Source organism: Ambystoma mexicanum, chromosome 12 (assembly GCF_040938575.1).
Source record: "Ambystoma mexicanum isolate Mex_15411 chromosome 12, UKY_AmexF1_1, whole genome shotgun sequence".
Lineage (NCBI taxonomy): Eukaryota > Metazoa > Chordata > Amphibia > Caudata > Ambystomatidae > Ambystoma > Ambystoma mexicanum.
This window is the reverse complement of record NC_090936.1, coordinates 889,381,767-889,404,093: the sequence shown is the minus strand read 5'-3', so window position 1 is coordinate 889,404,093 and position 22,327 is coordinate 889,381,767. Positions and strand designations below refer to the sequence as shown.

The window sequence follows — 22,327 nt, the reverse complement described above, 5'->3', positions numbered from 1 at the left end:
GCACCTGGCGGCACCGTCGGAAGAACGGACGAAGACCATTCTGGGCAAAGTGCAGCGCCTGCTAGCCACGGACGTGGCCAGGGTGAGGTCCATCAAGTCCCTCCTGGGGATGATGTCCTCTTGCATCTACCTGGTGCGCCTCTGCAGACTACGGATGCGCCCTCTTCAAGAATTTCTCGACGCTCATTGGATGCAGGCGACGGGCACCTTCGAAGACAGGGTCCCCCTCAACGAGGTGTTCCGGCGGGCGATTCAGTGGTGGGGCGTTTGAGCGCACCTCATGGCGGGCAAGGACTTTCAGACGCCGGCATACCAGGAGACGGTGATGACCGACGCTTCCCTGGAAGGTTGGGGCGCCCACACCGGAGATCTCCACGCAAGAGCCCTCTGGCTCCCGGAGGAGAAGCTCCTGCACATCAACATCCTGGAACTCCGAGCCGTCTTCTGGGCTCTCAAATCGTTCCTCCCGTCGCTCAAGGGCAAGGTGGTGCGGATCTTCACGGACAACACCACGACAATGTTTTACATACGGAAGCAGGGAGGTACCAGATCCCCAGCCCTATCCAAGGAGGCACAGGATCTGTGGCACTGGGTGGTCGCCCAGGGGATGTTCCTGGTTCCCTTCCACCTAGCAGGAGAAAGAAACACCATCGCTGACTCGCTCAGCAGGGAGCTGCGCGCGTGTCACGAGTGGGAGCTGCGCCAGGATCAGGTGGATCAACACTTCCGACGATGGGGCAAACCCCAAATCGACCTGTTCGCAACAGCGACGAACTCGAAGTGCCAGAGGTTCACCAGCAGGTTTCCCCAGCCGAGAAGCATGGGCGATGCGTTCTCGTTCCCCTGGGACGGCCTATACCTGTATGCGTTACCTCCGTTGCCGTTGCTGCTTCGACCCATCAACCAGCTCAAGAGGTCCCGGTGCAGGATGATCCTCGTCGCACCGGCGTGGCCGAGGCAGATCTGGTTCCAGGACCTTGTGGACTTGTCAACGTCCCCATCCATCAAGCTGTCACGGACGCGGATCTTCTCTCCAGAGAAGGAGGCGCCATCTTCCACCACGACCCGGCGTCGCTGAACCTGCAGGCTTGGCTCCTGCAGCGCTAGAGTTTGGAGGGTACGATATACCGGCCGACTGCAGAGAGGTTCTTGCAAAGGCCAGGGCGTCCTCGACTCTCAAATGCTACGGTCACAAGTGGAAGAGGTTCTCTATCTGGTGCCGAGCACAGAAGATCACAACCCCCTACGGATTACAGCCCCTCAAGTGCTGCCGTACCTGCTATCGCTGGCGAAGGCTGGGCTAGCCCATGCCTCCATTAAGATTCATCTGGCGGCGATCTCCAGATATACCAGAACCACAGGACGGACGTCCCTGTGGTCCCATCGACTGGTGAAAGAGTTTATGAAAGGATTGTTCCAGTCGTTCCCGCCGGTGAAGGCCCCGGCTTGGGAACTTAACGTGGTGCTGACTAGGCTCATGGGGGCCCCCATTCGAGCCGATGCACTCCGCACCGATGAAGTTTGTGCCGTGGAAGACTGCATTCCTGGTGGCCATTACCTCTGCACGACGAGTGGGAGAGATCCAGGCCCTATCCTGCAAAGCACCGTACTTGACTTTCCATGCCTCGAGGGTGGTGCTTAGGACGCACCCCTCCTTTATGCCCAAGGTGCCGTCGGACTTCCATCTTAACGAGCCCCTGGTGTTACCTGTTTTCTTCCCGTCTCCTTCGTCGCCGGCCGAGAGGACTTTGCACTCGCTGGATGTGGCTAGACCGCTGAAGTTCTACGTGGACCGCACAAAGAGTTTTCGGAGGACATCACAGCTGTTTGTGAACTTTGGACCTGTGAATCAAGGGAAGGCTCTCTCGAAGTCTTCTATTTCCAGATGGCTCTCTGGCTGCATCATGCACTGCCACCGGTTGGCTAACCGACCGCTGCCAGGCCGTCCGAGAGCCCATTCGACCAGAGCGATCGCTGCTACTACGGCGTTCCTATCTGGTGTGCCCCTGGTGGACATCTGCAGGGCTGCTACGTGGAGGTCGACGCACACCTTCACGAGATTCTACTGCGTCGATCGGGATTCCAGGGAGGAGTCCAGGGTCGGCCAAGCAGTGCTGCGCAACCTGTTGGCTTAAGGTGAGCCTGGTGAGGAGGTAAGAGATGCTTAATGTTGAGCCTTTGCCACCTCCCGTGGTTGTCCATGCGTGTACTACTATGTATTCTTATATTCATGAGCATGTGAATCCATGCCAGACCCCATGCTGGAGAAGGAACAAGTTACTTACCTGTAACTGTTGTTCTCCAGCATGGGTCTGGCATGGATTCACATGCGAACCCTCTCGCCTACCCCTCTGCGGCTCTTCACTTGGTCATACTGCCACTTCACGTGCTACCAAATCTGAAGATGGCTGCCAGAGGCGGGGCTTAGGGAGATGGCAGTCATTGGCTGTGGTCAGTATGACGCAGAGATCAGTGATTGGTTACTACTACGAAAGACAGATCAGAAACGAAACTGATACTGATTTTTTCTTTACCGAGGATTCCCAGCCTGACGACTGGGAATATTCATGAGCATGTGAATCCATGCCAGACCCATGCTGGAGAACAACAGTTACAGGTAAGTAACTTGTTCCATCAAGTTACCTGTTTAACTGTATGATATTTAATACAAATTAAAAAAATAAACCTCTGCATCATGTATGACCCTCCTCACACCTTTTCTACTTTCACCTCCAAAACTGCAAAAGCAGCTTGATTCAACTTCCTAAATATTAGGAAAATCAGGCACTTCCTTCCTTTCAACACCACCAAGTATCTCTTAACCACTCTTGCTTTCTCTAAACTGGATTACGGGTCCAGCATCCTCTTTGGTCTCCCCAACTATGCTTTCTGTCCTCTCGACAAGATTATTAAACTCCCCTCAATTCAGATTTACCTTCTCATACCATCGCAAGGCTGGATGGCCAACGATGCAAAACAGGACCAGATTAAAATGTCTTCTTCTGGTTCACAAATCTATCCACGGTAAGACACCACTGTATCCATCCTCCTCTAGCCAACTCTATAAGCCTTCTCGTAACATCTGCTCCGCCTCCTTGACTACCCTTATGGCTACTCACTCCCCATGCTTCCAGTCGCTTCCGCTGTTTCTCTCTTCTTGCTCCACTTGCCTGGAATTTTCTTCCCCCGGAAATCTGAGAAACAGTCCACACAGATTTGTTCAAAGCCAAACTTAAAGCCTACCTCATCGCCTCCAAGTTACCCTCTTAACTTACCTGTCATCTGCCTGCTACCTAACATTTTTCCTTCATCTCTAAACTCTCTGTCCCTCACTTCCTCAGCCTACACTCTAGCACTTCACCCATCATGGTCACATCCCCAGCATAGCTGCCCCTACTACCTACCTGCGCTTAGAAATGTCCCTGTTGGTTGTCCTTAATCTATTTATGTCCAATTATGTATTATCCCTGGTGACTGTTTTATTTACTCCCCTCCACAATTTGGTCAGAATGTTCCTCAAACTCACCCCATTGCAAGAAGCTCACTGCTTCCTGCCAAATCTGATTTCTTATCTATTGTACATTGTTTTGTGATCAAAAGAGCATTTCTCCTCCCTGTATAAGTAAATGCAAATGAATAAATGAGAGGTATAGGAAGGGCACAAGTGATAAAGTTGAGCTCTTGCAAAATATCAGTGCAGCAAGGGCAGCTTTAGGGGAGCACAACCTTGACTCAGTTTACCCCGACCTGAGAACCACCAAACAGTATTATGACAAAAGTGAGAGGGCTCGATCAATGTTCACAAATAGACCTAAAGCCCATCGACCAAGTATGAGAGTGCGTAAACTCATTGAAGGGACAGACGAGTAATGGAGTAGACCCGAAGAGCTGGAAGAAATTTTTGCATGTTAAAACCAGACACTTTGTTAGTGAGACAAGATCAGATCCATCAGATATGGAGGATTACCTAGAGGGAACGGAGGCCCGAGGCTAAAGGAGGAGCAGTACCAAATGTTAGAACGGGAAGTCACACTGGAGGAGTTCACGGCACGACTGGGGACTTAAAGTAGAGAAAATCTCAGGGAAGGATGGTTTTTCGGCATGCAGTGGAGTCTTGGTACTCTTCCCCGGTTAAATTATACATATACAACAGGATGCAAGTGTGCATTGATCCGCCTCCATCTTTCCTGAAGGTGATTATATCCATTATACCCAAAGAGAGGAAGGACGGGATGCTATGTTCCTACTATAGTCCGATCTCTTTGTTGAATGTGGCCATGGAAACTCTTAATACAGGGCTTGCACAGCGTGGGTTATTATTAATCATTTAGACCGATTATCGCAGAAACAATGCGCTGAGCTAGAAAACACTGTAGTACACCCAGTTACGGTGGCAGACTGGTTGTGGGTCCCGAGGCATAAGATATCGTGGAGGATTAGAGAACACCCAGTGTTGGCAGTGCTATGAGATTTATGGAAGGAAACGGCAGATATAAGGTGGTTATTGACATGGCCCTCCCCACTGAGCTGTATTTGAGCGCTGCCTATTAGAAACAGCATTGTTGTCCCCATCAGATTTCAGGGCTGGTATGAGGGAGTACTTGAGAAGGTGCGACAATTGTGGGTAGGAGGAGCATTTCATTCAATAACTTGCCTACAAGAGTTGCTGAAAATTGGCCCATAATCAGTTTTTCTATATCTGCAATGTAAAGGGGTAATGCAAGCCAGTAGGTAGGGGAAGAATTTGAAGAGAGTTCTGACACCCTTTGAATTGGCTCTGATAAACGTCAGAGGTGATAAGGCGAGAATCTCTAATTTGTATACATTACTGGTGATGGCAATCCCTCAGGAATCACTGAGAGCCTGAATGCAATAGCAAATTGATTTAGAGCAGGACATTGATGGATTATGGGGCAAAATGTGCTGGTGAGTGTGCAAGACGTCCATGCACCCACAATATCAACTAAGCACATTTAAACGTCTACACCGCTGGCGATATACTCCGGCTAAATTATCCCTCATGTACTCATAGATATGAGCCCTCTCTGCCGTCAAGGTTGTGGACAAGAAAGGTACTTACTGCCACATGTGGTGGGATTGTGGGTGGGTGCCAATGTACTGGAATTAAGTGCCACCTTGGTTAGGGTTCTCAATCACTTAATGAGAGCACCAGACCCATGGTTGGTTCTCTTTGGGTTGGAACAGGTTGAAGGCTTGCTGGAACCTTTGGTTCATACGACTCCTTTATTGCTGGCATCCAGGATTGCATTGGTGTGCAAGAGGAAGGATGAGAAACTGCCCACAAAATGGGATTTGGTTTGGATTGTTTGTGAATTGTTCATAATGGAAAAAATGACTTGCTTACTTAGGGATTTGCAGCGTAATATTGAATTGGAGTGGCTTCCCTTTGTGATTAAGTACATGACCCAAGGAAGACCGGAGTGCAGGGAAAGTGGAGGAGAAAGAATTATGAAGACACATGCTGGGAACCAGTTGCTGGAAAGAGGTGCAGAGTGCCCAGCTTATTAACTCCTGTTTAGGCTGCTCAGTGTGGGGAGAAAAGGTGGAAAGCGAGGGGTACTCTTAATGTTTTTCATAATGAGCAGGTTTGATATGAAGCGGGATTTGACCCGTAAGGGGTAGAGTAGAGGTTAACAATGTCTAGGATTATAACGTTAGAAATAGTAAAGGTGACGGAATGAGGAAGACTGCAGTTCCTATTGTATGCACATACTTCCCATTATTATATTGTCATTGCTGTTATAAAACCAGTAAAGTACGATTAACAAAATATTTCTTTGGGTGAAATATACTGAACGGCTAAATGGTTCCTGGGACGGTGTAGTTTGTGGTACATTTCGCACCATGTGTCTGGTGCAGTCTCTTAAGTGCGCAGGTAACTTCTTGTGTCTGACAGGTGCACCCTATATGTTGCAATTGAAATATATTACTCCAATGACGCAGGGAAAATACAGTATTCCAACACCTCTCACTTTGAATTCAAACATTCTTCATTTGCCTTTATGCTACAGTAAGCCATCTGCCTCACACTTGAAAGAAGTAGCACAGTTCTTTGGCATCAGTTTGCTTTAGGGAAACCATTTTAGGTTCCATTTATCTTCACAGTAGACCTTAATCTACAATACAAAGAAAATGGAATATAAGATGAGTCAAAGGACAAGCAAAGCGGACGAAATATTAATGAGGACAAATACCATAGAGAACCTGTAGTGAAGGGTTATAAAAGGAACAAAGAGGAACAAGTTGATAGGCAGGGAATCCAAATAACAAGGCAGAGAAATAATCTAGATGAGAACAAATGATTGAGGAAATCAGAAGGTTAGTTGCATGGAAGGAAAGGCGTCAGCACACTTTACATACATTATAAAAGAGAACATTACAGGAATTAATCAATTAGCAGTATTAGAAATGTGTATATAAGGGAATTAGAGGTATCAAAGATGACACCTAAATTACGTGCAGATCTCTTTGGAGGAAGAAGCAAAGGTGGAACGGAAATCGAAGAGGGAGGGTGGAGTGGATAAGGAAAGGGAAAAAAACAATACGCTTTTTGAATGATTAAGATGAAGAACATTGGCAGACATCCAAGACAGATAAACAGGCAGAAAGTGTGGAATGGAGAGTTACTGAAAATGTGGAGAATGAAAGGAAAATGTACAAGTCATCAGCATAAAACTATGATTTGATACATAGAAGTCTTTCTGAAACCTCTTTCTTTCTGTTTCAAAAATACCTCTACTTTTGCTCTAGATGTTTTTAAGAGAAATATGCCAGGTTTAAACTGGAAGCATACCTTTGGAGTATATCCAGGACACACAAGCATGCCTGGGGTTGGAAACTATGGAACGTCTGTTATGTGGGACATTGGATGTGCGATTAGGCAGTTTCTTCAAAGGGGGCAGATTTACTTGATAATCAACCATGCATAATTTAAAAGTTAAATATGAAACCATCTGCGGGCCTCCATGAAGCACAGTCATAATATAGACAGTGCAGTATAGGGGAGAGAAAGGCCCTCATTACGACCCTGGCGGAATACGAAAAACGATGGCGGAAATGTAATACCGCCATCGAATACCGCCCGTTGCGATCATGACCCGTCACCGTAAAGTACAATGCCATTAGCGACACCGTAGTGAACGCCAACGCTAACTGCACCAAGTACACGCACGCGCGCCTTGCAAAACCGCAATATCCGCCATGGCGCAACGGTACGCGAATGCTGACCCCAGCGGACATTCACTTAACGCCATCAAGCATGGCGGAAAGTACCATTCCGCCATGGCGAGAACTACGGCATCGCAAACCAACCGTAAATGGCCCTACTGAGTGCCTGTACTCCACTCCCTGGCCACATTGCACAACTCCTCGTAGGCGCAATGTAGTCACACCATGCAACCAGTGAAATCTACAAGTCACCCATGCATGCCAACAAACAAATGCATGCAGGGGCCCCAAGTGCCCTGTGAGTGGCCATCCACATTTGGCAACACACCATTGCCGTACTGATGCAGCACAGGCATCTGAAGGTGCAAGTACACCAAAATGAACTGAAAATCCCATGAGACAAAACAACAACAGTCCCCCATCGCTTGCCACCAGTGTAAATCAACATTCAAAGCAGTAACCTGAGGGAGACTGCACCAGCCCTGTACACTTGCCAGTAGCCAAACCAACCATCAGCATAAGCACGTACCACACAACTGTACCCAGAAGCCGGAACCCAATGCAGATCACCTCACAATACATCGCGCCACAAATCGGAATATGCCACATTACTAGCAAAGAATAACGCTACACGGTTAATATCTGAATATAAATTTAATGCACATCAAAATCACCAAGCCCATACAGCCATTTGAACATAAACTCCCAAATGATCATCATTACTGTGGGCTGCATCCGCAATAAATGACCAGCTTCCCCTTGTGTGACGCCCTGTACCTTCATGGTACACAGGGGCTACATCAACGTCCAAAAAGGCAACATGGAAGCGCCTAGGACCGCAGGGCCGTCCCATGAAGTAGGCACTAGTCCAGCTGGAAGGTAGGTATGCTGCACCTAGCCACTAGTACTGCGTAAGGGCATGTGGGCCATTGGCGATCGTCCCATAAGATCGTAATGGTGCTCCACTGATTAACTCGAAGCTGCAGGTGTCGACTGTAGAAGCCATCTGCAGGAGTGGCGTACAGATGGCAGCGGCAGAAGGGGAGGAGATACCTGTCACCCAAATGAAAAAAATAACAGCATGGGCATCCGAACTTCATATGTATTACTCACTTCATTCAACACACCAAACCTACAACCATATGCATGCTAGCCCACTCATAAGGATCAATTGCACCCAAAAATCACTTGCGAATCATAACGACATAAATCGAGGTGAATACACTATTACAAACGAGTGTCTGTGTGCATGCGCCTGTCAGAACAGGATCCATCAGATGGGATCATCAACGTGCATAGACACATGTGATTGAAGGCGCGTCGAGACAGGGAGGGTTCAACAAGGGCAGACAGACGATGGTCCCACTATGGCAGCCTTGCATCACATAGCGCAGGGGAAGGGGATAGATTCCAAATAGCCATGTACATGGCAGACTCCCAATTAAATCATCTGTCCATGCATCCATTCATCATTCCCTCATCCCGGTATGAAAACGCCTGAATATTTACTCACATAACATTCGAAATTTCCATTGAGTCTGTGCGTAATGCAGTCTTCAAAATCCACTGTGCTCCTGCCCGGATTTCTAGTGTAGTGAAGTAACATGTATTTGGGAACGTCCTGCCTTATCGTCCACTACGCTATAGCGCATCCCATTCAAATCATATCAATCATTGCATTCTCGTCATGGGCCCTGTCCCAAGGACATTCAACAATAGAACGTTATATTTCCAGTCAGACCTGTGGGCGTCTCCATGCCGCTAGTTGAAAACCGAAAGCGCTGTCCTTCGAATTCCTAATTTGCAACATCACGTCGAAAAGGCATCTGTGAACGCTTGTATTCACAAATACATCTATGTAGTGCGGCTGTGTGTGAAAATGGTAACTGGCCTCAATCACTAATGGGACTCCCCGCCCGTCGGTGAACGTCGGTACAGTGCTGCATGAGGGTCCACCGTTGATCGAGCACTACATTCCACTGACCCTTCACAAGTCTGCTCGCGAATGCAAATATAGTATGTGCCACAATGGGACCATAGCAGAATTAACATATAAACCAATATTTCACTGCCATCGGGATTAAGAACATGAATGCAAATGCAAGATGCCATGCGTCGAATTGCAGCGTCGTGTGCGGGACGTGCTCGCACGAAAGGCATTGCAGCTGACACAGGTGGAATGAATCACCACAGGTGAAGGCTATACAGCCTGAAAACACATAAATTGCACACCCAACCCCCTCCCCCAACCACACCCACTCCAGAATGCTACCGGCAGGACTAGCGATGTTGGGCCTGGGGGACCTGATTGCACTGCAAGTACTCCAACTTCAAGAAGAAGACGAACGCCAACTACTACAACAACCGGCCGCACAGAGGGGACGCAGAAGGAGGAGGAGGAGGAGGAGGGCAAGTCATGGCCAGCAAGCCCCACCAGCACAGCCACTACCACCACGCAGGCAGCCCGCAATCCCACGCCTCCGAGCTAATCTGTTCAACCTCACAGCTGAGCAGATCCACACCCTCTACCGTTTGGACCGGGACACCATAACCGCCATTGTCGACATGACACACGCTGACCTTGTCAGCATGATAGATAGCCCAACCGCCATCCCACCCCTACTGAAGGTGGTGTCTGTACTCCACTTCCTGGCCACAGGCACCTACCAGCACACAGTCCGACAGTTGCATGGCATTTCACAGCCACTATTCTCACGGACACTATTCCAAGTGCTTGATGCCCTCCTGAAGCACTCAGACGACTACATCACTTTACCACGCTCGGAGCAGGAGATTACAAACACAAAAGTGGGATTCCATGCACTTGGCGGCATACCGGGTTGCATTGGTGCCATCGACTGCACCCATGTGGAATTGGTTGACCCACATGCCATGGAGGCCCAGTACCGCAACCGGAAACAATATCATTCTATCAATGTACAAATGGTGTGTGACTCCAACAGGATCTTTACACATTGTTGTGCCCGATTTCCAGGATCAACCCATGATTCTGTGGTCTTGCGGAACTCTAGAATACCACGCTACATGGAGCGACACGCAGGGCACCGATCCTGGCTACTCGGTGAGTCTCATTTAATGCATGAGTATGTGGGGTAGGTGATGCATGAATGACCTGGCAGGAAGGGGGGGGGATGCGTACGTAGCAATGACATTCCACAAACATCCTTTGTTGTCCACATACAGGTGATGCCGGGTATCCACTGAAGAGATGGCTCCTTACACCAATCCGGAACCCACAGGACCAGCATGAGGAGGACTACAACCATGCCCACTCACGTACCCGTGTGGTCATAGAACAGGCATTCGGCCTACTGAAGGCTCGTTTCCGCTGCCTCAGCAGGTCTGGCGGGGCACTCCTGTACCGCCATGAGAAGGTTGCAAAGATGGTCATGGCATGTGTCATGCTACACAACATGTGCGTACGTAGGAATGTGGCCATGCCCCCCGACGCAGAACTGCAAGCACCTGAAGATGGTCATGATGAGGGTGGGGATGTGGCAGCACCTCGAGGGGTCCGCGAGGCACAGGAGGCCCGTGAATTACGTCAGAATCTCATAGATGCATGCTTCTAGCACTCACGCCTGGTGGCTGTTACATGGACACGGGACTTGTGGCACTGTGTGTGTCTGGAACATGCACAATGTGGACTGTACGCCAAGATAGGCCTCGTACACAAAGATCAATGTCCACACATCTCATTGGATGAATATGAAGAATTGTATTGCAGATGTGAAATGACATTACACACCCAATCGACCCGCCACCCAATGAAGCACAACACACCCCCTCCACCCTCCTACCTCCCCCCCGAACACCAGTGTCCAATGACGCTCATTGTCAGTGGGCAGACGCTATTGCAAGCCCCCTCTCCGGGTATCAGGGGCACCCCTGCCTGTGGAGTGCCGGTTCCTCCCAGATCTACGTTGGGGGCTGCCCTGGACGGAACTTGCAACGGATGATGTCTCTGCCTACTCACGTCCATGCATGTCCCTAAGGGTTTGTGAGAGCTCAGTGAGCACACGGCGCACAGCGGCAAGTTCACCACATGCGTCTTTGGACGTCGCATGCAGTTCCCCCCTCAGGCTCTCGGTACTTCTCTCCATTTGTCCCCTCAGGCTCTCGGTACTTCTCTCCATTTGTCCCCTCAGGCTCTCGGTACTTCTCTCCATTTGTCCCCTCAGGCTCTCGGTACTTCGCTCCATTTCTGCCCTAAGTGTCTCAGTAGATGTTTCAATGGCTGCCTTAGAACCCACACATTCAGCAGCATGCTCCTTGAGGAGCGTGGCCAGTTGCTGCTGTTGCACAATCATCTGCTCGAGGGACTGTTGCCTCTGCTGGGCCATGCCCATTTGCGGTGGTGTCACAGAGGGGCTGGACGCCTCATGTTGCCTTGCCACAGGCCTTGTGGGGGTTGGCCAGTCGTCGTCTTGTGGGTGCCCCTGCGTGGTTTCCTCATGGTGTACGGGATGATACAAACAGGGGGATTGAGACAGGTCATGGATGGGTCCTACTTCGACAGCACCGTTTTCTGTGTCGGAGCATGCTGGCATGAATGCAGTGTCACCTAGGGTGCTGCTGCCACCAGAAACAGTGCCTTCTGTGGCATCCATTGGGGGGACCTGTGGTGCTGCTGTTGTGGACATGCTGGCTGCTGGGGTGCCTGTTGGAGTCCCCTCCAGTGTGCTGCCACTCGATTTGTGCTGCTGCCGTGTCTTGATCCGTGCAGCTGAGGTGGAGGGTCTTTGGCCGTTGGTCTTGGCCCTCTTTGCAGGTGTGCTGGTAGGGGTGTCCTGAAGCTCGTCGTTGGAATCGGACCCTGTGGTGGAGTAAAGGAGGGCGAGCGTTATTTATGGGTCTGTGGTAATTGTAATGGCAATGTATCACATGCATTGGGGTGGTACCTGGGGGTGATTTGGGTCAGGGCCTTGGAGGTGGTCTCATTTTTGTGTGGATTGGGGATGCAGTTATTTTGCAGTCTGCAGTTAGGGTGTGCATGCTGCACATGTAGAGTGTGTTTTTGGGATTTTTAATTATTTATGTATTTAATCTGACTTTTAAAGGGCGCTGTCATGGCAATGTATGTGGTCGTTCTCCTGGACATGTGTTTCTATTGCACTATGGGGACACATGGTACTTCACATGGTTGGTAATTGTGGATTTGGCATAGTTTTATTTGGCCCACCTACCTGATTCTTCGGATGTCTGCACTCCTTTCTCCATCCCTCCGACTCCCTCTATGCTCTCCATTCCAATGGTGGAGGCACAGATTTCTTCCCAGGGGGTCAACTTGATGGGTGATTCCGATCCTCCCCCGGTAGCTGTGGCAATGTTCCGGTTGGCAGAGAGTATGCTCCGGACGCGTATCCGTAGGTCGTCCCATCGCTTTCTGCATTGCTGTGGGTTGCGGGGTGCGGTCCCCACCGCACTTACCCGCTGTGCCACCAGGGCCCATATGTCCTTCTTGTTCGCAAGTGCCGTCCTGGTCATTTGCGTCGAGAAGACGACGGCAGCATTCTCCTGGAGGGTCTCTGTGAGCACGGTGAGTTCCTCATGGGAGAAGTGGACCTGCCGCTTGCGATCGCACGCTTTTTTAGCAACTTTTCCCATATTTATTTTTTTAAATGGGGTGGCTAACGGGTTGGGATGTGTCTCAGGGTCGGATTTTTGATGGTTGTGTTGGGATTCTGATTTTATAGGTGTACGGCGTGCTGTTTCCCGTTCCGGCCCATGTTTTTACTTCCGTTTCCGTATATTTACGGTGACCGTAATTTGCGCTGACCGCTCATTACGGTGACCGCTAAGATGGGTGGCGGAATTGCACCTAGGGCGACGTACGACGGCGGTAAGGGGCGTTTTGGGGTCATTTCCGCCATCGCGGACTTTGCACTTCCGCCATGGCGTAATGCTCGTGCCCGATGGGTCAGAATTAGCCGCATTTTACTCCATCGTGCAGTGGCGGAAACGCTATTTACGCTATGGCGGTCATGTCAGTTACTTTCCGCCAGGGTCGTAATGAGGCCCAAAGTGTCAACTGGTCAGAGAACCTAGGGCAATGTTGGTTTTACAGTGCTTCATTTGCAAAAAAGGAACATTACTTGTTAATTTTATTTGTGCTCACCAGACTGCAGGGCAAGCTTTCAAAGATACCTGTTAAATGCTTGACACTTTTTGTTCTATATCATAATACATTGGACTGGAGTGGAAACTGGGAGTATTTAGTGTGAAATGCTTCGACTCTTCTCTGATGGTGATTATAACTACGTTTAGAACCATTGGTATTGGTTATGGGAGGGATCCAAGTAAAACTCAGCTACATATCTTCAATGAACAGTTGGCCACTAAAACACGTGAGATGAGGCGAAGTCTGAGAAAGATTTAAAAACTCTGGCAGTTCTAGAGTAAAGAGTGAGAAGAAGTCTAGGCTGGTAAAACAGTCCTAGAGGAACTTTTGTAAATTTCTGAAATTTAAATTGTTGCACATTGATGTAGAGTCTATGTTAAATATTGTTAACAGAAGAAACGTCTCCTCCTTTTGGGCTCTGGTAAATGGGCAGGATATTCCGTCTATTACTGCAGAAGTTAATTCAGTCACAGAATCAGCTTGGGCGGAGTACTTTGAAAGCCTGTATTCGCCTGTTTTTGCTCTTGAAGATGGAAACATCACACTTAGAATATGCTGTGGGATTTCGAGTTGATGTATGCCTATAGAGGTGGAGGATATTAGGAAAATTATTAGATCAAGTAAACAGTCTCGAGCTCCAGGACCCAACGGGCTCACTAACACTTTAAAGGCAGACCCTGGTACCTGCGCCAACATCTTCTTTGTTTTATTTAGGAGCATAACTCTATTTGGCAGTTTCCCCTTATCATGGCATACCGCTTGGGTCGTCCCTATTCATAAGAGAGATGTGATGTGTGAACCTAAGAACTATTGCCATACGTCCTTGCTGGATACTGACAGTAAGGTTTTCGCTACCTTGTTATTAGACCATCTGCAGCAGTGAGCAACCTCCATTGGGCGAGTCAATACATTTCAGACAGGTTTTCGATCAGGGCACTCAACAAATATCAATGGCTGTGTCCTAAGGTCAATCCAGGACTGTGCCTGGTCGGATAAGGCCAAACATACATATGTGGCGTTAATAGATCTCTCGTTAGCCTTTGACCGTGTTGATCGGCACAGATTATGGTGGAAATTACACTGCTGGGAGGTTCGGGGGGGAGGGGGTCTGTTGAAATTGATCATCATGTTTCATGAAAATTCGGGTGTTCGAGTAAGGTTGAATCGTGCCGGGGGCATGTCGAGAAAGATTATAACTAAGTCTGGTTTAAGGCAGGGATGTGTTCTGGCCCCCTGTCTTTTTAATTTGTATGCATCAGTCCCTATTCCCTGTCTCGTTTGTTCATCCTAGACTGGGATAGGAAAAATTCATATGGATGGCCTATGCAGATGACTTCCTTCTCTTCGACAATAGTCAGGTAGGTTTGCAGAGATTGCTGTCAGGTTTTGAGACTTATACCGACAGCAACCATCTTGTAATTAATCCTAATAAGACCAAAATCCTGAGATTGTCGAGGGGAGGCAAGAAATCTTTTGAGAATTGGGTTCTGGCAAATGTCAGAATTAAAAGGTTTTTAAGTGGCATCTATTTGGGTTTTTCGAATGGATTGTGTCCTCCCACGTATTCCTCATCTTGTGATAATCGTTATCTCCAGCTTCGCTGCTTCGGAAAAAAAAAATCTCGGCAGAGGGCGCTGTGCTCGAGGTCGTGGCATCGATTGTCCCCCAACGTACTCCGTACTCTGTCGATGTCACCGATGGTATAAGTAGCTCGAGACGCGCCCATTGCTTCAGTTCTGTTTTTTCGATGAAATATATATAGGAGGAACACCCAGGCGTGTCCCATGACCGATACATTCTTCGTGAGAGGAAAGTGTAAGAACACGTAAACTGTACTGTGGGGTTGGATGGGAGGGTCGATGAGGAATACATGGGAGGAACATCCAGTCGAAAGAACGTTACAGTTGGTAAGTAACTTGTTCTTCGAATGGATTGTGTCCTCCCACGTATTCCTCATCTTGTGATAGGCTCCCATAGCAGTATCAATTTTTGGAGGTGGGAGTACCATTTCAGTTTTCGTGGACAGAATGCAGAACTGCCTTTGCAAATAAACCCTCGTTAGAAGAGGCAGTGTCCTGACAATAATGTTTAACAAAGGTATGTATTTTTTTCCAGGTTGCAGCTGCACAAATGTCTGCTGCCGGGACTCCCCTCTTTAGAGCCGCAGAAGTAGCCATTCCCCTTGTAGAATGGGCACGAAGCCCATCTGGTGGTTCTTTTCCCGCTAATCTATAGCATTCAACTATAGCTAATATGATCCAGCGGGAAATGGTCTGTTTTGTTACAGATAAGCCTAATTTTTGACCAGTGTAACCCACAAACAGTTGGTCATCTTGTCTCAATTTAGTCATCCTAGATATGTAAAAACTAAGAGCCCTCTTGGGATCTAATCTGTGTAATCTCTCCTCTACTTTGCCCAGATGAGGAGGAGGATAAAACGTAGGAAGTACTATTTATTGTGACAAATGGAAGTCCGAGACTACTTTTGGCAAAAATGAAGGTTTAACTTTAAGGACTACTACCAAATAGTATATGGTGGTTTGCATTAGAGAGCCTGAAGTTCGCTAACCCTGCGGGCTGATGACAGGGCCACAAGGAGGACAGTTTTTAGAGTCAAAAGCCTCAATGGACATGAATGCAGAGGCTCAAAAGGTTTGCAAGTCAAGAATTTTAATACTAAATTTAAGTCCCAGGCTGGTACATGAAAAGGGACTGGAGGGTATACATTAGTGAGCCCCTTTAAGAATTGAACTATTAACGGTATTTTGAAATATGAAACCTCTTCCGAGGAGCGCTTGAAAATGGACAGCGCAGCAAGGTATCCTTTTATTGTTCCTATCTGGAGCCCCAGATTAGCTAGATGTAGCAGAAAAGAAAGCACCATTGGGGTGCCACACTGAAAAGGGTCCACATCCTTGTCTTTGCACCAGTTACTAAACCTATTCCAGCGACATCGGTACAAGGACTTTGTTGCTGGACTTCTGGCCGAAAGCAGGATTTCCATTACGTCATCCGGAAGATCCCAATCTTAGCTCAACCTCTCAGAAACCATGCGTGAAGGTTGAGTGTTTTGACCTCTGGATGGAGAACCCGACCTTCCTCTTGTGAGAGAAGATCCTCTCTTTGCGGAAGACGTATTGGAGGGCAGATGGACATGTCTAGAAGGTCCGGGTAACATGTCCTCCTGGCCCAATCCGGGGCAATTAGAATCATGGTTTTCCTGAACTTTCTCAACCTCCTGATTACTTGAGGAATTACAGGGAATGGGGGAAAGGCGTACAGCAGTGGAAACTTCCACTCCACTACGAATGCGTCTCCCAGAGCTCCTCTTTGAGGAAATTCCCTTGAGCAGTACTGATCGCACTTCTGGTTGATCGCGGTGGTAAACAGATCCACTTGAGGGGTTCCCCAAAGGGCGAAGATCTCCAGAAGGACTTCCTGAGCCAGCTCCCACTCGTGAGAGACCGTGCTCTGCCTGCTCAGAGCGTCTGCCGCCGTGTTCTTCTCTCCGGCCAGGTGAATTGCCGACAGAGAGATTCCTTCTCGTATTGCCCAGAACCAGAGCTGCATTGCCTCTCTGCACAGTGGCAGTGACCCTACTCCTTCTCTCTTGTTGAGGTAGTACATGGCCACTGTGTTGTCCGTCATTATCAGAACATTCTTTCCCTGTACAGAGGGCAGAAAGGCCTTCAGAGCTAGTCTGATTGCCCTCAGCTCTAATAGGTTGATGTGTAGTTTGGACTCCGATGGAGACCAACGACCGCTGATTGTCAGATCGTTGGAGTGTGCTCCCCACCCCGTGAGTGAGGCATCCGTCACTACCGTTATCTCCGGCCATGGTTGCCAAAAAGACTCTCCCTTGAGAATGTTGTCGTTGCAAGCCCACCATAGAAGATCCTGAGCAACTGCGCTCGGGACTTGCAGAAGATCCGACATATTCCCTGAGAACTGGGACCACTGAGTTCTGAGTGCCCATTGAAGAGATCTCATTCTCAACCTGGCCTCTGGTACTAGGAAAATGCAGGATGCCATGAGGCCGAGCAACCTGAGAAAATCAAAGGCCGGTAGATGTTGGGCATTCTGAAACTTCGTTACCATCTGCTGGATGTGGAGAGCTCTCACTTCGGGAGGCGAGGCTTTTCCCGATGAAGTGTCCAAGACTGCTCCGATAAACTGGAGTTTCTAGGATGGTATCATGTGGGACTTCTTGAAATTGAGGGAGAAGCCCAATTTGTGGAGGAAGTGGCAGGTGATCGGAAGATGTTCCTGAGCTTGTTCTGGAGAACTTGCTCTGATCAACCAGTCGTCCAGGTAGGGATATATGTGAATACCTCCTCTCCTGAGACTTGCTGCCACAACCGCCAACAGTTTGGTGAAAACCCTCGGGGCGGAGGTCATCCCGAATGGCAGAACTCGAAACTGATAATGAGAATTGCCAATCGCGTACCTCAGGTACTTTCTGTGCTTTGGATGGATTGGCACATGAAATTAAGCATCCTGAAGGTCCAATTATACCAACCAATCTTGGAGTTGGAGAGCCTGAAGGATCTGAGAAAGAGTCACCATCTTGAACTTGTCCTTCCTGAGGAACTTGTTCAAGTTTCTCAAGTCCAAGATGGGTCTCAGTCCTCCGTTCTTTTTTGGGATGAGAAAATATGGGACGTACCAACCCCTGTTCCTCTCCGCTACAGGTACCAGTTCTATGGCACCTTTCTCTAGCAGGGTTAAAATTTCCTGCAGCAGGAGCGGATCTGGAATTTTGACGGAATTGGCTCCCGGTGGATGGTTCTGAGGCCTTTTTAGAAAGGGGAGACAGTAACCTTGGGCTACTGTTTCCAGTGCCCAAGCATCTGAGGTAATGCCCCGCCATTCCTTCAGATGTTGAGAGATCCTGCCTCCCACTGGTGTTTTGTGTAACAAGATCTCAAAGGGATTTGGAGGCGGCTGCAGGAGTGGCTGAGGGTACAGATGCCGCTCCTGAGGCTGATTTTGCACCTCTTCCCCGTGTTCCATGAGGGAAGTTCCTTTTGCCACTTTGAGAGGCCTGTCCTCTTCCTCTACCAAAAGAGGAGTAGTATCGAAAAGAACGACCCCTCCAGGAAGATGAGCCGGAATAGGGTTTTAGAGGCTGGCGCAAAGAGGCGCTAAGTGATTTAGCTGCCGCTTTCGAGGTCTGAAGTTTTTCAAGGCTTTCATCAGCCTTTCTGCCAAAGAGCCTCGAGCCATCAAAGGGCATGTTGAGGAGTCTAGCTTGCACATCCGGTGCAAATCCCGACTTCCTCAACCACGCAAATCTGCGTAGCACAACGCTTGCAGCCATGGATCTGCTGATACTATCAGCAGTATCCAGTCCAGAATGGAGGCATTCCCCCATTGCCTCCTTCCCGTCTTTGACTATATTCAGGAAGCCTTCCCTTTCCTTGCCTTCTGGAATATGATCAGCCAACACCGAAATACAGTCCCACAGGGTATGGGTAAACCTGGCTAGGGTACAGGTGACATTTGCAGACTTAAGTGCCATACTGCCTGACGTGAAAACTTTACGTGCCCAGGCGTCAATTTTTTTATCCTCTCTATCTGGAGGGATAGTTGGATAAGCAGTTTGTTTTGAAGTGGATGCTGCTTGAATGACTAAACTCTCTGGAGTCGGATGTTTATTCAAATATTCAGGATCCGATCCAGCTGGTCTGTATTTTCTTGGAAAAGTGCTGTTTGCAGCAGCAATGGTTTCTGGTTTCTCCCAGTTTTTCTCCACAGTCCTTTGAAGGGCCCTGTGAAAAGGGAGAACAGGATCCTTCTGAGGTCCTTTGACGATAATATCCGTCATGTCATCTTGTTCAAAAATGGGTGAAGTATTACCCCAACCCATGTATTCAACTACTCTGGTCATAAGACCCCTGTACCCAGCATCTGCATGCTCTGCAGGATCAGGTTTGGCGAACTCTAATTCTGGGGATGTGTCAACTCTACTGGCAGAATGTAGAGTATCACTCAGGTCTCTCATTCTGGATTCCTGGTCAATAAGTTCTTCAGGAACTTGTCTTGTCCCATAAGTAACTCCAAAAGGAGTAACTTCGTCTTCTTCTTCTGAAGCAGACTCTTCATGAATCGCAGACATAGACTTGAAAAAGTCTGATCTGGGCAAAGGAGTGAATCTCCTTTCTTCCTCTTCCATCTGCTTCGCAGGAAATGGCAAATCCCTTGAAGTTTTCGAGGGTGTCTTCGAAGTCTTAGAAGTTTTTGAAGATGACTTCGATAATGGCGTCGATGACGCTTGTGGTTTTGGTGTTGAAATTATCGACGTCGAGGGCGTCGACGAAGTCTTCGAAGTCTTCGACGATTTGTGTTTCTTGGCCTGCACCGGAGAGATGCTCGACTCTCGAGGTTTCTTCGACGGTTTTACGTCGACTCGAGGTTTTTTGTATTCCTCGACGCTACTGGTCTTAGCCATAGTAGCCTTGGACTTCCCTTTGTCGTCCAACGGAGCGACCTTAGGGGTAAGGCTTTTTCGAGGTTCTTTCGAGGGGGTCGAGGCCGCATTCTCGAAAACCTCCGTCAACTTTTTTGCGGAATTCTTCCCACTTGCTGGGAGAATCCGATTTAGTCGGACAACGAATTTCTTCGGTCGACTCTGATGAAGAAGATGATGAGGGAGATCTATGCCTCCTCTTCATTTTTTTCGATGACGACGAATGTCTCGATCTACTTCTAGATCGAGATCTCTTCGAGTGCCTATGGCGATCTGATCCCTTAGAATCGGTCGCTTTCTTAAGTTTTTTTGACGAAACCTTTTTTGAGGCCTTCCTCCCCACTGAAAGTTTACCTCTCCTCTCACGAATAGCTTTTTCGGTCATCGATTGGCAGGAGCCGCAGTCGGTTCGGTGACTGGAACCGAGACACCAGAGACAAATCCGGCGGGGATCGGTAATCGACAAATTAGATCCACAATCTGCACACTTCTTGAACCCAGTCCTGGGTGTCAAAGGTGTCGAAGATGATGACATTTTCTTCACAGAAAATAGAAGCGCGGCGTTCTCGATAGCGAAGCGATCGGAAAAACGGAACTGAAGGAACGGGCGCGGCTCGAGCTACTTATACCATCGGTGACGTCGACAGAGTACGGAGTACGTCGGGGGACAATCGACGCCACGACCTCGAGCACAGCGCCCTCTGCCTTGAAATTTTTTTTCCGAAGCAGCGAAGCTGGAGATAACGATTATCACAAGATGAGGAATACGTGGGAGGAACATCCAGTCGAAAGAACGTTACAGTTGGTAAGTAACTTGCTCTTCTATTACTGCACAACCCTCGCGAATGTGCTTGAACACTTTTTTAATTGAAAAAGTGAATTGTCTTATGAACCAGTTAGTGAAGTTTGAAGGATGGTTCGGACGATTCTCAATCAGGCCTGAAATGTCCTTCTATGAGGGGAAGATCGTTCCAAAGCTAATCTATGGTTCAGAATTGTGGAATGAGGGTATGTTTACAACTTTGGATCTTGTGTAAGCTGCCATTTGGTGATGTGTTCTAATTCTCCCTAAATCAGTCCTGCTTCCGGCAATCAGGCATGAATTGTGCTTACTCTCTTTAAGAGTAATAGTTAGCAGAAGAATGCGGGTTCTGTATAGGGTCATTATGACACCTCTGGAAAGATCAATCTATGGTATAGTGAAAAATGCACTGGATACTGACCGGTAGGTGAGAAATTATGGTATCGAACTATTTTAAGGAATTGTTGTGAAAGACTCCTGAGTGAATTGAATCTGGAATGGGAGGCCTCATTTCTAACCCAGGTCGGGTCAAAAAGACCTCTATGATTATTTATTTATTTTGCGTTTTTAAAGCGCTCACACAGCCCGTGGGCATCAAGGCGCTGTTACAGGAATTGTTTTTTTTTTTTTTGTTGCATAATTGTTTTTTTTTGTGTCTTAGTTGCGTATTTATAACGCGCTTAAACACCCAGATGTTTCTAAGCGCGGACCCGGGGATCGAACCTGTGTTGCTTTGTGTCGTCTTGCTTCCAAGACGCGCACCTTGCCGTTAAGCTATCCTCCCGGGACAATTATGATTGGCTAAGCACTGTAGAATCCTTTCAGGCTTATCCATCTATTGCTCATCTAATCCAGGAACACAAAAAGATGGTATGTACTCCCGCATTTAAACTGGTTTCCAAATCGATACCTTAGAATCCTCATGTTAAAATGTAGACTTCATTTTTTGCCCACTATAGACATTCTCTTGAGAAGAGGGCAGATTAATCAATCAGATGCAAGCAGCAGATTTTGTAAAATCGAGAGCGAACAAGTGAGCTTAAAACATTTGGTTCTTCATTGTACTGCTTTGAGTGTTCAGAGAATGGCGTTCCTGGGTAGATTATTTCTGAGCATTGAGTGTGATGAAGTGCCTAAACTCTGAAAACCTGAATGATGAATTGGCATTGGCTGGGGTCTTAAACTCTTTACAGTTGAATATAATGCAATGTTTTTATATATTTTATCATGTCATTATTAAGTACTTATGAATTTTTATATTGAAAGTGAATTGTGATAAAAGATCAAATGTAAAACTTGTTGTTATGGAATAGAAATGCAATTAATTTGTGGTTTTATGTTTTTTGATGTTTTATCTTTTGAAATCTAATGAATTTGTATTTTTATTCTTGTTATGATTGTAAAGGTGTTTTCCTTTTGTAAACTGTATACAATAAGAAAAATACATTGTGGTACAATTGGGGCAAAATAGAGTTCTTTAACATCAACCTAAAGAAAGTATGGATTTTGAATTTGTACTAAATATTTTACATCTGGTGCACAAATATTGATCCCTCTTTTTTGTTTGTATAATCGTTTATAATATGACCTGTTTCTTTTGCCCCTTTTTTGTACAAGCAAGAGGACCTCCATTTCCACTTTAGAACACATATGAACAATAATTTTTATCTCAATTCTGTACGTCACACCACACTCTCCAAACCAGTCCTTCATTTTTTGCAACTTT

The 22,327-nt window shown here is 47.7% G+C and overlaps 1 protein-coding gene across 5 annotated transcripts in view; it reads left to right on the top strand.

Moving 5' to 3' along the window:
- The window catches only part of OSBPL8 (oxysterol binding protein like 8), a 2,810,514-nt gene that overhangs the window by 1,431,913 nt on the left and 1,356,274 nt on the right, over positions 1 to 22,327 (top strand). The gene's annotated exons all lie outside the window — the stretch shown is intronic.